General features: G+C 35.1%; 1 protein-coding gene across 4 annotated transcripts in view; it reads right to left on the reverse strand.

The window, feature by feature from the left end:
• Window positions 1-5274, reverse strand: part of LOC143231649 (adenylate cyclase type 2-like) — a 92171-nt gene extending 86897 nt beyond the window's left edge. For all 4 annotated transcript variants that reach the window (XM_076466198.1, XM_076466195.1, XM_076466196.1 and 1 more), the window contains exon 1: window positions 4922-5274. The gene's annotated coding sequence lies outside the window, so the exon portion shown is untranslated. The remainder of the gene's footprint in view (window positions 1-4921) is intronic.
• Window positions 5275-11220: the final 5946 nt, after the last annotated feature.

Below are 11220 nucleotides of genomic sequence, written 5' to 3' on the forward strand. Positions count from 1 at the left end.
CGAGGTGCAGAAACAATATTCAGCCAGACTCTCTGTCTCTGGAGAATCCTTCTTCTGACGGAAATCAGCATAACTGACCCAGGGCAGGTTCCATAGTGGTCGAAAGATATCTTTCTACTAAAGATGGTTGCAAACAAAAGTGTCCTCTACAAGTTATTTTATTCGAAATAAAAATGACCATTGAATGCGGTGAAACTGTCGAGATTTTCATCCTAATTTGGGTGACATTAGGATTTTGATCGGTTCCTTACCCCCACTTGTGTGTCTCTCCTTTCAGGGAAAATTCTTCAAACGTGCTGCTGCAGTTATTTATCAACAAGCTTCTTTATTTAAGAATGACAAGTTGTGAGATGGATAAGTACGTGGAGATGTGGCACTGCTGGTTGTATACCATATCTCCACTATATCTGTGGCACTAAATATGCTCTTGGAGGATCTGTATCTCTGTGTGTCATACTATCACTGTGTGCTCTCTTTACCTGTTACCAGGAGAAACTTATGATCAAAGGATTCCTTTATTTGATATCTCACTCTTTCCAATTGCATTGCTTTTAAGCAGGCTCGTATCCTTGTACAGCTGGGTAGATATCAAAGCCAAAAGGACTTGAATTAAGTTTACGTGCAGAATTTCTTCTACCTTCAGTTCCAGGATCGTATGGGACAGAATTTGGATGGTTAGTGGAAAGTACACTCTCTATATTCTTCCCAGTTTGTTCTCCAATAGAAAGAAAGTTGCTTATGCAGTTCATAACTTATACTCTCTGAGAGTGCGTTTGTTATTTTTCCGGCACCTCTATTTCTTCTACTATCGTCTTGGCCATTACGTCATGAGTTGAAAGATTGTCGCTTCTGGTTTGAGTAGTCTTTCCTTATGTTTAGAATCTTCCATTTATACTGGTGAAAGTTAAATTTCCTCTTCCTCTGTGTATGCATCAGTTGGACCTGATAATGTTCATAATGAGATACTGTACAATCTGTCTCCTGGCAATCTTGGTCTTCTACTGGTTGTTTTTAACCGGATTGGGCAGAAGAATGTTTTGGAAGATGCATGGTGTAAGGCTTTGTTCTCCATTTTTCTGAAACGTGACAGCTTAAGATTGTTCTCATTCACTTGATGTTGTGGACCACAGCAAACGGTTCACCTTCCCTTTTTCTTAGACCATTTCGGTCCGTCTTTGTTACCAGTAGGGTTTTCATCCTGATCCAGAGCTCCATTTTTGTGATGATAAACTCTCATAGTGGTTGAGACAAAGTTCCTGGGGCTTATCTTTGGCAATAAGCTAGCTTTCGCACTTTGTGTCAAGTGTAAAAAGACACTGAACATCCTTTGCATCCTCTCTTCCACATTTGGAATGCAAGTAGATGCTCCATGCTCAGTATTTATTGTGCTGTCATAAGACTGGAACATGGGTGTCTGGTTTACATTTCACCTAGAGACCCTGTCTTGAAGATGTTGGACACTACGCACCATCTGGGGCCCTGGCTCTGCACATGATCTGTCCACACTTCACTAATCCATAATCTGTACACTGAATCCAATGAAAGTACTTCTCACCTTAAATGTTTGAACTTTTTTTTGCACTCTGATCACAAACTTCGATATATACCATGACATCTTACCTAAGGTTGTTTTCTTTCTCAATGTGCTTTGCTATTCCAGAATTGGCAGTCAGCTTTCCTCTATCTGGTCTTCGTAACTGAATCACGGCTACAGAACTGACTCTGTAATTGGATGATTTTAACTGAATCTGATGACTAGTTCATTCCTTCATGGCTTGTTGTCACCCTCATTTGTGACATTTCTTTGAATCATCTGAGGAAAACAGATACTCTCGATTGGAAATACTATCTTTTCTTAGTCGAACATATTTTAAACAATTTTTTCTGTTTTTTTTATAGATGACTTAAAATTAGGACTATGACACAGTTTGTTGTAGCTCAGTGGCTGCTCACAAGTTCAAATCTCTAGTTTCTGTGTTTACTGATGAGATGTATATGTTGGATAATATAGAAGCTAAGCACTACACTAACTGTACTGTTTACATCAACTTTCTCAGCTCCCTACGGGCTCGGAATTCCTCAGTGTTTTCTTGAACATTCTGGAATGATTGGTGCAGTTTTCTCTGCCATATTTTTTTATCAAGTTTTAATTGCTATATCGGTATTCATGGGAACGAATTTGTTGACACTGCAGCGATGTTCATCTGTTATACAGTTCTCACAGCCATATCTGTCATCTACATAGACTGTGTGTGATCTTATGATCAAGGCAAATCTACACGCTAGTTTAAAATCGATTTAAGGTGAGCAAATTTATAACGCACTTCTCCAACTCAGACCTTCTGTTGTTGTTCTAGTTTTAGTAAAGATTGGAAGCAGGAGAAATTGCATTTTCTAGGTTATGCATTGATTACAGTTTTAACTCACCATTTTCTTTCATTGGGCTGATCCAACAATGTTTGACCTTCAATAAGTAGATTGAGGCTTATCCATTGGTCTAGGCTTTAACGCACGCATGGCTAATGTGTTGGTAAAACACTCGATAGCCCAGTTTGGGATACCAAAAGAAATTTACTCATATCAAGGAACCATTTTCACTAATTTGATGTTACCAGATGGACAAAGTGTTGGATATAATGAAGGTGTGCACTTTGTCTTATATCTCCCAGCTTGGTGAGTTAACAATAAAGTAGATGTTGTGAAAGTTGTTAACCTTATGAGTACATTGGTCAAAATATGTAGAATTAGATTCGAAATCTATTCTACTACTGGGACAGCGACAGAAAAAGACAAAGTGTTTAGTGTGAAAAACTTTGAATCTGCTAGTTTCTTGTTCGTATTCCGATATTCTCCACAAATCACGTCCTGTATTTTGGAGCTGTGAATGGTTTAGAAGGGTCACGATCAAATGCGATTATTCTAATAGCCCAAGAGTTGGCGGTGGGTGCTGTTGAAAAACTGCTTTCTCTGTGAGATTCAAATTATAGACGTCTAGCGCAGTTAAAATTCCAGCAGAAATTCTAAAACAAACAAAATGTTATGAGCCCTATTATGGCTCACTTCATGTACTGACTACATTGGCCTGGCATGGCCAAGCGCGTTAAGGCGTGCGACTCGTAATCTGAGGGTCGCGGGTTCACATCCCCGTCGCGCCAAACATGCGCGCTCTTTCAGCCGTGGGGGCGTTATAATGTTACGGTCAATCCCACTTTTCGTTGGTAAAAGAGTATCCCAAGAATTGGCGGTGGGTGGTGATGACTAGCTGCCTTCCCTCTAGTCTTACACTACTAAATTAGGGACGGCTAGCGCAGATAGCCCTCGAGTAGCTTTGTGCGAAATTCAAAACAAACAAACAAACAAACTAACTAACTACATTTCTAAGTAACTTCATGAACTATTTCCAGCTGGTGATTGTCTCTAGAAACTGATTCGTAACGTTATAATAATATACCAGTCATTTATGTTATTAACTACTTTACAAACTGATTCGTAACGTTATAATAACATACCAGTCATTTATGTTATTAACTACTTTACAAACTGATTCGTAACGTTATAATAACATACCAGTCATTTATGTTATTAACTACTTTACAAACTGATTCGTAACGTTATAATAATATACCAGTCATTTATATTATAAACAACTTTACAAGCTGTTTCGTGACGTTGGAATAACATAACAGTCATTTATGTTATTAACTACTTTACAAACTGATTCGTAACGTTATAATAACATACCAGTCATTTATGTTATTAACTACTTTACAAACTGATTCGTAACGTTATAATAATATACCAGTCATTTATATTATAAACAACTTTACAAGCTGTTTCGTGACGTTGGAATAACATAACAGTCATTTATGTTATTAACTACTTTATAAACTTATCAGATCATGAGAGTAATTGGATTTTTTAACTTATAGATACTAATTATTTCAATCTTATCTGCCAGACAATTCTCATCATGAAGACGGATTAATGGTAGTTATTTGTAAGTTCATTTACCTCATAAGGATATATGGATTTGTAATGTTAAATGCCTGTTACTATTAATCATATGTGAATGTTTTAAAGATAAATCTGTGAAACTCAACAGGCTAAGCTTTCTATGTACGTGACCAATTCTTGCAACACTCTACTGATGTTCACTAGTTTTAAACGATAACTCTTTAATATGTCTATCCACGAGTTATGTCAAGTTATGATTTAATAGAAGTTGAATTATATTTACTCACTATGCGTTTATCTGTCTGCCCTAATTTTTCAGAGTCTGGCAATGAACGGAAACATGTTCATCGAATAAAAGTCACTTACACAAAAATAACCACGTACATAAATTCTGAGATACGTAACTATGTATACATACGATGTACTGCTTGTTAGTCAAAGTTTGACATTGATAGTAAAGAAAACGCAACACTTGACTTTGACGCTCACGTACAAGTATCTTCAGACATTTTTAGAACAGGTTGAATAATTTTTTTTTATAAGGTTCAACTTTATGTGTTTATTTATAACTGGTATTCACTGTCTAATGAGAAAAACTAAATAAGGAAATCTAGAGATATGAGCCTCTGTTCTCGTAAAATGCATGTTGTCATTCAAATTGGGAAACGTGCTCCTACAGTTACACTGAACAATTTCGTAACGCGAAAGCACAAACTACGTATTATCAAAACAAACTGAAGCAGTGTTATTTTGCGTATGGTTCCATAGCTAAAAGATTTTAAAACAAACGAAACTGAGTATACACACACAAAAAAAGATGAAAGATCAAATAACCACTGATATGAATAAATGAAGACAAATGAATAAATTAATTTAATTAAACAGGGACAGAAAACAAGAAAATTCGTTTTCAACTATCCGAAGAGATTAATATTGTCTAACCAAGTCACCAAGCAAATTACTGTACCTGATTTATCAACTCCAACTGCTAGTCATCATTAGGTCCTTGGGAAAGTCTTTAATAATATCAAAGTTTGGACGTCACAAAAACATAATGAAGAATTTCTAGAATGATATGTTACTTGATTATTTCAACACTAAAACTATAGCACTAAACAACAACAACAATTGTTATAAATCAACGTTATATACGGAGTTTTGTTATGATAGTTGGTACAACATATTTTCTGCCCCGAGATCACACAACAATGCTTTCACAAACGAACTCCGTCACGAACACATGAGATAATATTGGGTTAGTTAAGTTGAGGGTAAAGGTTTGCTCCGCTGCTATCGCACATAGACTGTGTTCTTCATTGTGTCTCATTACCGTTCAAATTGATAATGCCCGTTACTTGCTTTTTAAAGCAGTGTGCAGGTAAAAATATTCCGTTTTATCAGTGAGTGGAGCTAGATAGACAGACAAGTATTTCCAGTGTACACGTACACTGAATAAGGCTTACCGATCCGCTGTTAATGAAGAATGGTTCTATACTTATGAAAAACAAATCATCTTTAAGTTCCGTTTATGTTCATATTAAACATCGCATTAATCACGTACTAATTCACCCAGTCAAAGTAAAGTCTTAATATTTTACGATTTACTACATTAAACCACAAAGTAAAATACTGAACAAACAGATATGTTTAAACAACTATAGCGTAAAGGTAAACACAAAGTGGCTTGTCTTAACAATTGTACAAGGTCCGGCATGGCCAGGTGGTTAAGGCATTCGACTCGTAATCTGAGGGTCTCGGGTTTGAATCCCCGTCACACCAAACATGCTCACCCTTTCAGCCATGTGGGCATTATAATGTTATGATCAGTCCAACTATTCGTTGGCAAAAGAGTAGCCCAAGAGTTGGCGGTGGGTGGTGATGACTAGCTGCCTTCCCTCTAGTCTCACACTGCTAAATTAGGGACAGCTAGCGCAGATAATCCTCATAACATAATATTGACAAATCATAACCATTAACTGGATTACTAAACGATAACAAAACCCACTTTTGAGAACTGCATCAGGGTAACAATATTTCGTAAAAACAAGAAACAAATTTTTATTCCTTGTTATCTCTATATCTACACTAAGAATCTTCGTTTTAAAATAAATATGTCGCCCCACATATCTTTATTGCGTTTTCTATATATTTATGCATATTTACTAGCAAACCCATGGTCCACTGTAATTCCAATTTAACACACAGACAACTATTTTCCACTTTTTCAGTTTAACGATTATTGCCGATATAATTTTAATTTTTTTTTTTAAATTTCGCACAAAGCTACTCAAGAGCTATCTGTGCTAGCCGTTTCTAATTTAGCAGTGTAAGACTAGAGGGAAGGCAGCTAGTCATCACCACCCACCGCCGACTCTTGGGCTACTCTTTTACCAACGAATAGTGGGATTGACCGTCACATTATAACGTCCCCACGGGTGAAAGGGCGAGCATGTTTGGCGCGACAGGGATGCGAACCCGCGACCCTCAGATTACGAGTCGCACGCCCTAACACGCTCGGCCATGCCGGGCCTAATTTTAATCTACTTTATTTAACCAACTTACGAACGTTAATTATTATTAATCCCACTTATGTGTGTGCTCTAATGTAAATTAATGCCAAATCTAGAACCCACTTTCCCATCCGAGGAATCACGGGCTGCTTAAGTGGTTACGTGAAAAGCTTTATCTATGGACAAACCTCGGAGCCAAGACAATTCGCTTAGCAACAATGTGATTAAAATTTCATCTGTTAACGAGTTTATAACTACGGCTGATTTTAATTTGAGGAAAATAAATAATAGTAGGAAAGCAATCCAGGTTTAGAATTATTGTCAACTTCTAATACAGAAATGGCTGAGAAGGTGAAACTGGATAACATCCAGATATAAATGATCGTTGCTCTATTAAGTTCAATGGTTTGTTGCATATGGAGATAACTAATGATGATATTTTGGTTACAAATTTCATGAAACAAATTTTCAAGGGATGCAACAAGAATTACCTGTTCTGAATTGGGCAGCTGAACTAGTTGGAGACACTAATGAGACGTGGAACAGTTTCAAGTGTTCAAGGTAAACATGCTCGTTATAGAGAGAAAAGGGTAGCTAGTTGCAAGTAAGAAACCAGGTTAGCTCACAAAGACTATGAGGGATGAAATTAATGAAAAGCGTTATACATTTAATATATTTAGGTTGAATGATGGGATAGCAGAGTGAGTAGATCATAGAACATCAAGAAAGTTGGAGAAACGTTAATTTTCAGCTAACAGTAAGGATTTCTTTAAATATATTAGTGTTAAACAACATGTTAATACAGTTGTAGGACCCTTAAGGGATGATGAAAAGGAAGGCTCATATCTGATGATTTTGAGACGGCCGAGTTATTAAATTTTGCTTTTTTTATTATTAACAAAGATTTAAGCAGTGTTCTACGTTTTTAGCAGTTGATTGATAGAAACAAGATGACTGTTTTAGTTCTGAGGTGGTTAATAACTGAATTGTTAGAAAGCATTCGGAGAAGAGTTGGTAGAATGATGTCGAGGATGTAGAGTTTGACATATGAGGAGTGGCTGAAATCTCTCAAACTGTGTTCTCTTGAGAATGAACAGTTAGGAGGGGGATCCGAGTGAGGTAACTAAGTTAAGAGGGGGATCCGAGTGAGGTAACTAAGTTAGGAGGGGGATCCGAGTGAGGTAATTAAGATTATAAGGGAAATTGGTAATGTTAATACATCAACTTTTTTCATTCATAACAGTGAGAAAAAGATGGATAGGGGGCACTGTTATAAATTCTGAAAAGGTAGGAGTCATCTTCAACTAGGATAGCTCTATTTTTCTAATAGAATGACTGGCTTGTACGGATTTTGTGGAAGCAACAAATTTAAGTTAGTTTAAGAGAAAGCTTAATAGGAACATGGATGATTAGGGCTAGCTTTAATACATTTTATTATTTATTAATAGTTTTTATTTAACTTTAGAAGATGGAACCAAAAGGTTCAATGTTCGTCCATTTATATATACTTATGCATCATCACTTTAACTATATCTGTTACCAAAAATTTATTTTCTACATAAAATATCTGCTTACATCTTCGCTTCAAGTTAATTGGAACTGTATATAAATCTTAATTAAATTTTCTCTGTATTTCTGTGTGATTAATATAACTATATTTCAACAGCTTGTATCCTGCATTTCACGGTTATTGTTGTGAATGCAAAGTTGAATATTGTAAGACTTCTGCATTCTGTGTCCTCTCTATATTTCACTTTAATCTAACCGCTAAGAATAAACTTGTGCTTCGAGTATGAAACATATTATTTAGTTCGGACATTTTCTATTTGAATGCACAAAAAGGTAGTGACGTGTATTTAATGTAGTTAGAACTATTAAGATACCTTCCTAAAATAAGTTGAATTCGGAACGAATCTAATAGCCGCGAGGGGCCTCTCAGTGACTCCGCAGTTAAGCCTATTCTACAGTACATGATATTTAACTTGTATCTCTAATACGAGTCCAATAGTCTGATCATAACTGACAAAAATTGATCGACTTACTTGATAAAAGACACTTTCAAAACCTGAATATCAGAGTCAAATATTGAAACCCAACAGGGTGAAGTATCCTGGTATTCTAAATGTCCATATAAAAATGAAGACATTCATACACTGAAACTTAACGCATGAACACTGCTGTCTGAAATGTGACTCTGAAAAATAAAACAACCATTTCTTTAAAAAAAAATAATTCTATATCCAATTCGTAGTATTATCAACGATTATCCCCTTTCTGAATGTATTGTAAAGTTGTCCGAGCAAAGGTTGAAACGTTGTAACAAGCACGCCCACACATACGTTAATTAAAAGATATTTATTTGCCTTTTTTCACTGTTTTATATATGTGCGTTTGCTACATCTTCACTTTAAATTAGTTACAGCTACATATAGATAGGTACAGTTTCTACGTTTTTATGTATATGTGTTTGCTACATCTCCACTTTATGCTATCTACACCTACATATAGATAGGTACAGTTTCTACGTTTTTATATATATATGTTTGGTACATTTCCAGTTTAAGTTATCTATACCTACATATAGATAAGTAATTTTTCTTCGTCTTAGTTTTTATATATATGTTTGGTACATTTCCAGTTTAAGTTATCTACACCTACATATAGATAGGTAATTTTTCTTCGTTTTTATATATATGTTTGGTACATTTACAGTTTAAGTTATCTATACCTACATATAGATAGGTAATTTTTCTACTTTTTTTATATATATGTTTGCTACATCTCCACTTTATGTTATCTATACCTACATATAGATAGGTACTTTTTCTACGTTTTTATATATATGTTTGGTGCATTTACAGTTTAAGTAATCTATATCTACATATAGATAGGTAATTTTTCTTCGTTTTTATATATATGTTTGCTACACCTCCACTTTAAGCGAGTTGTTTCTACTTATAGATAATTTTCCTATGTTTTATGTATTCATATTCTCCATATTTGATTCAAGTTAACTATGTCTCACCAGATATTCTTATGATTTTTATATGTATCTGCTAAGATCTTGAGCTTGAAATTTTACTCTGTCTTACCGACCTATAGGGTGCATATTTTATACCCTTACATATATGTTTGTATACATCATTAAGTTAGCTACACATCCGTACATAACTGAACTGCTCAGTGTTTGGGAACCTATATAAAAGTTCTTGTATTTTCACAACGTTGCTAAGAGTTACTATATAACACAAACACATTTCAAATATGCTACTACATTTGTATAGAAATCGTTTCTTAAGGTAATTGTTCTGCTTATTACTAGTACAGTGGTACATACATCCGTATTATTTCAATGATGAAAACGTTTCAACTTGTAAACATTACCATTTTACTTATTTTATGTGTAGAATATTGTTGATTCAGCCACTAACATAAAGGCTGATTTAGTCAGGAAGACATTTAGACATTATCTGTCTGTTAGTTCTTTGTTTTAGACAAACGACACTGATAACCCCATAACCATACGTATTGTACGTGATAGCAGAGCGACTCCATCATTTTTGTTGGCTTATTACCTTTAAATTAAGTTATGTTGCTGGTTAGACTATTATCGTTCAGGGTATTAATATTTCCCTATATTACATCAGACGTGGTTCGGGACCAGTTGTGGTTGTAATAAGACATACTCTGCCAGCTAAGGATGCATTGTAATTGATAACCCAAAATGGTAAGTGAGCTGATCACTGTTTCATCTAATGATGATGTTGTTGTTGAGGAAATTCTTGATACATTTCCCTGGTGTTCTGTGACTGGAGCTAAAGCTAAGAAATTAGACCATAGAATGTTATAGAAAAGTACGCAAGTGACGAATTTGTTTGCTTGGAATTAAACACAAAGCGACCCAATGAGCTATCTGTTACCTGCCCACCGTAGGTATTGAAACACAGTTTCTAACAGTGTGAGTAAGCAGATATGCGGCTAGGTCCCTTGGAAGCTGCAGCGGGACGTATAGCATCTGGTTCAACTGATAAAATTCCGTTTGCTAAAAGTAAACTGATCAATGAACAAGAAGAGATTTATTTAAATACACACTTCCAAAACATGAACTGGAGAAAATTCCAAATGGGTATTTTTTTTAAAACGGTGCTTATGTGGAAATGGAGACCATCATATGTGCCAACCTGAGAGGACTAAGCCGTAATTTATCAAATCGTTGTTCCTAAAGCATACCTCTCAGAGCATTGAAAGTTGCCAATTAACTATCTATAGAAAGTTGTCTAGGTAATAACAAGACATATGAATAATTATGAAACATTTTGTTTGACCAAAAATTGGGCAAGACGTTTCCTAGTTTTGTAAAACTTTTTCACACATGTCAGTTGGTCGGAAAACCTAACAAGCAATTTTCTGTTGCTTCTTTGAAATCTATCTCAGTTTTCGAAGAACCCTTCAGTCGTGTGATTGTTCATTTTTTATTAAAATGTTAACATTTTCCTGATGCAGTTTCATGTGTTATGTAATTTCATGAATATAAGGTTATTTGTATTGATTGTGTTGTATACTGTCATTTTTACTAAATTTGTATAATTATTTGAAAACGTATTACATTTTGTGTATTGTTTGCAACGTATATATATATATCTTAGTTAAAAACTGCCTAAAGGCCGTTTTAATCATCAAAAAATAGACGTGTGACGGATTTATTGTTATATATTTATTTTCATATCGATGTTTGTTTCAGTTGAATAATATTATA

The sequence above is a fragment of the Tachypleus tridentatus genome, chromosome 11 (assembly GCF_004210375.1).
Source record: "Tachypleus tridentatus isolate NWPU-2018 chromosome 11, ASM421037v1, whole genome shotgun sequence".
Taxonomy (NCBI): Eukaryota; Metazoa; Arthropoda; class Merostomata; order Xiphosura; family Limulidae; genus Tachypleus; species Tachypleus tridentatus.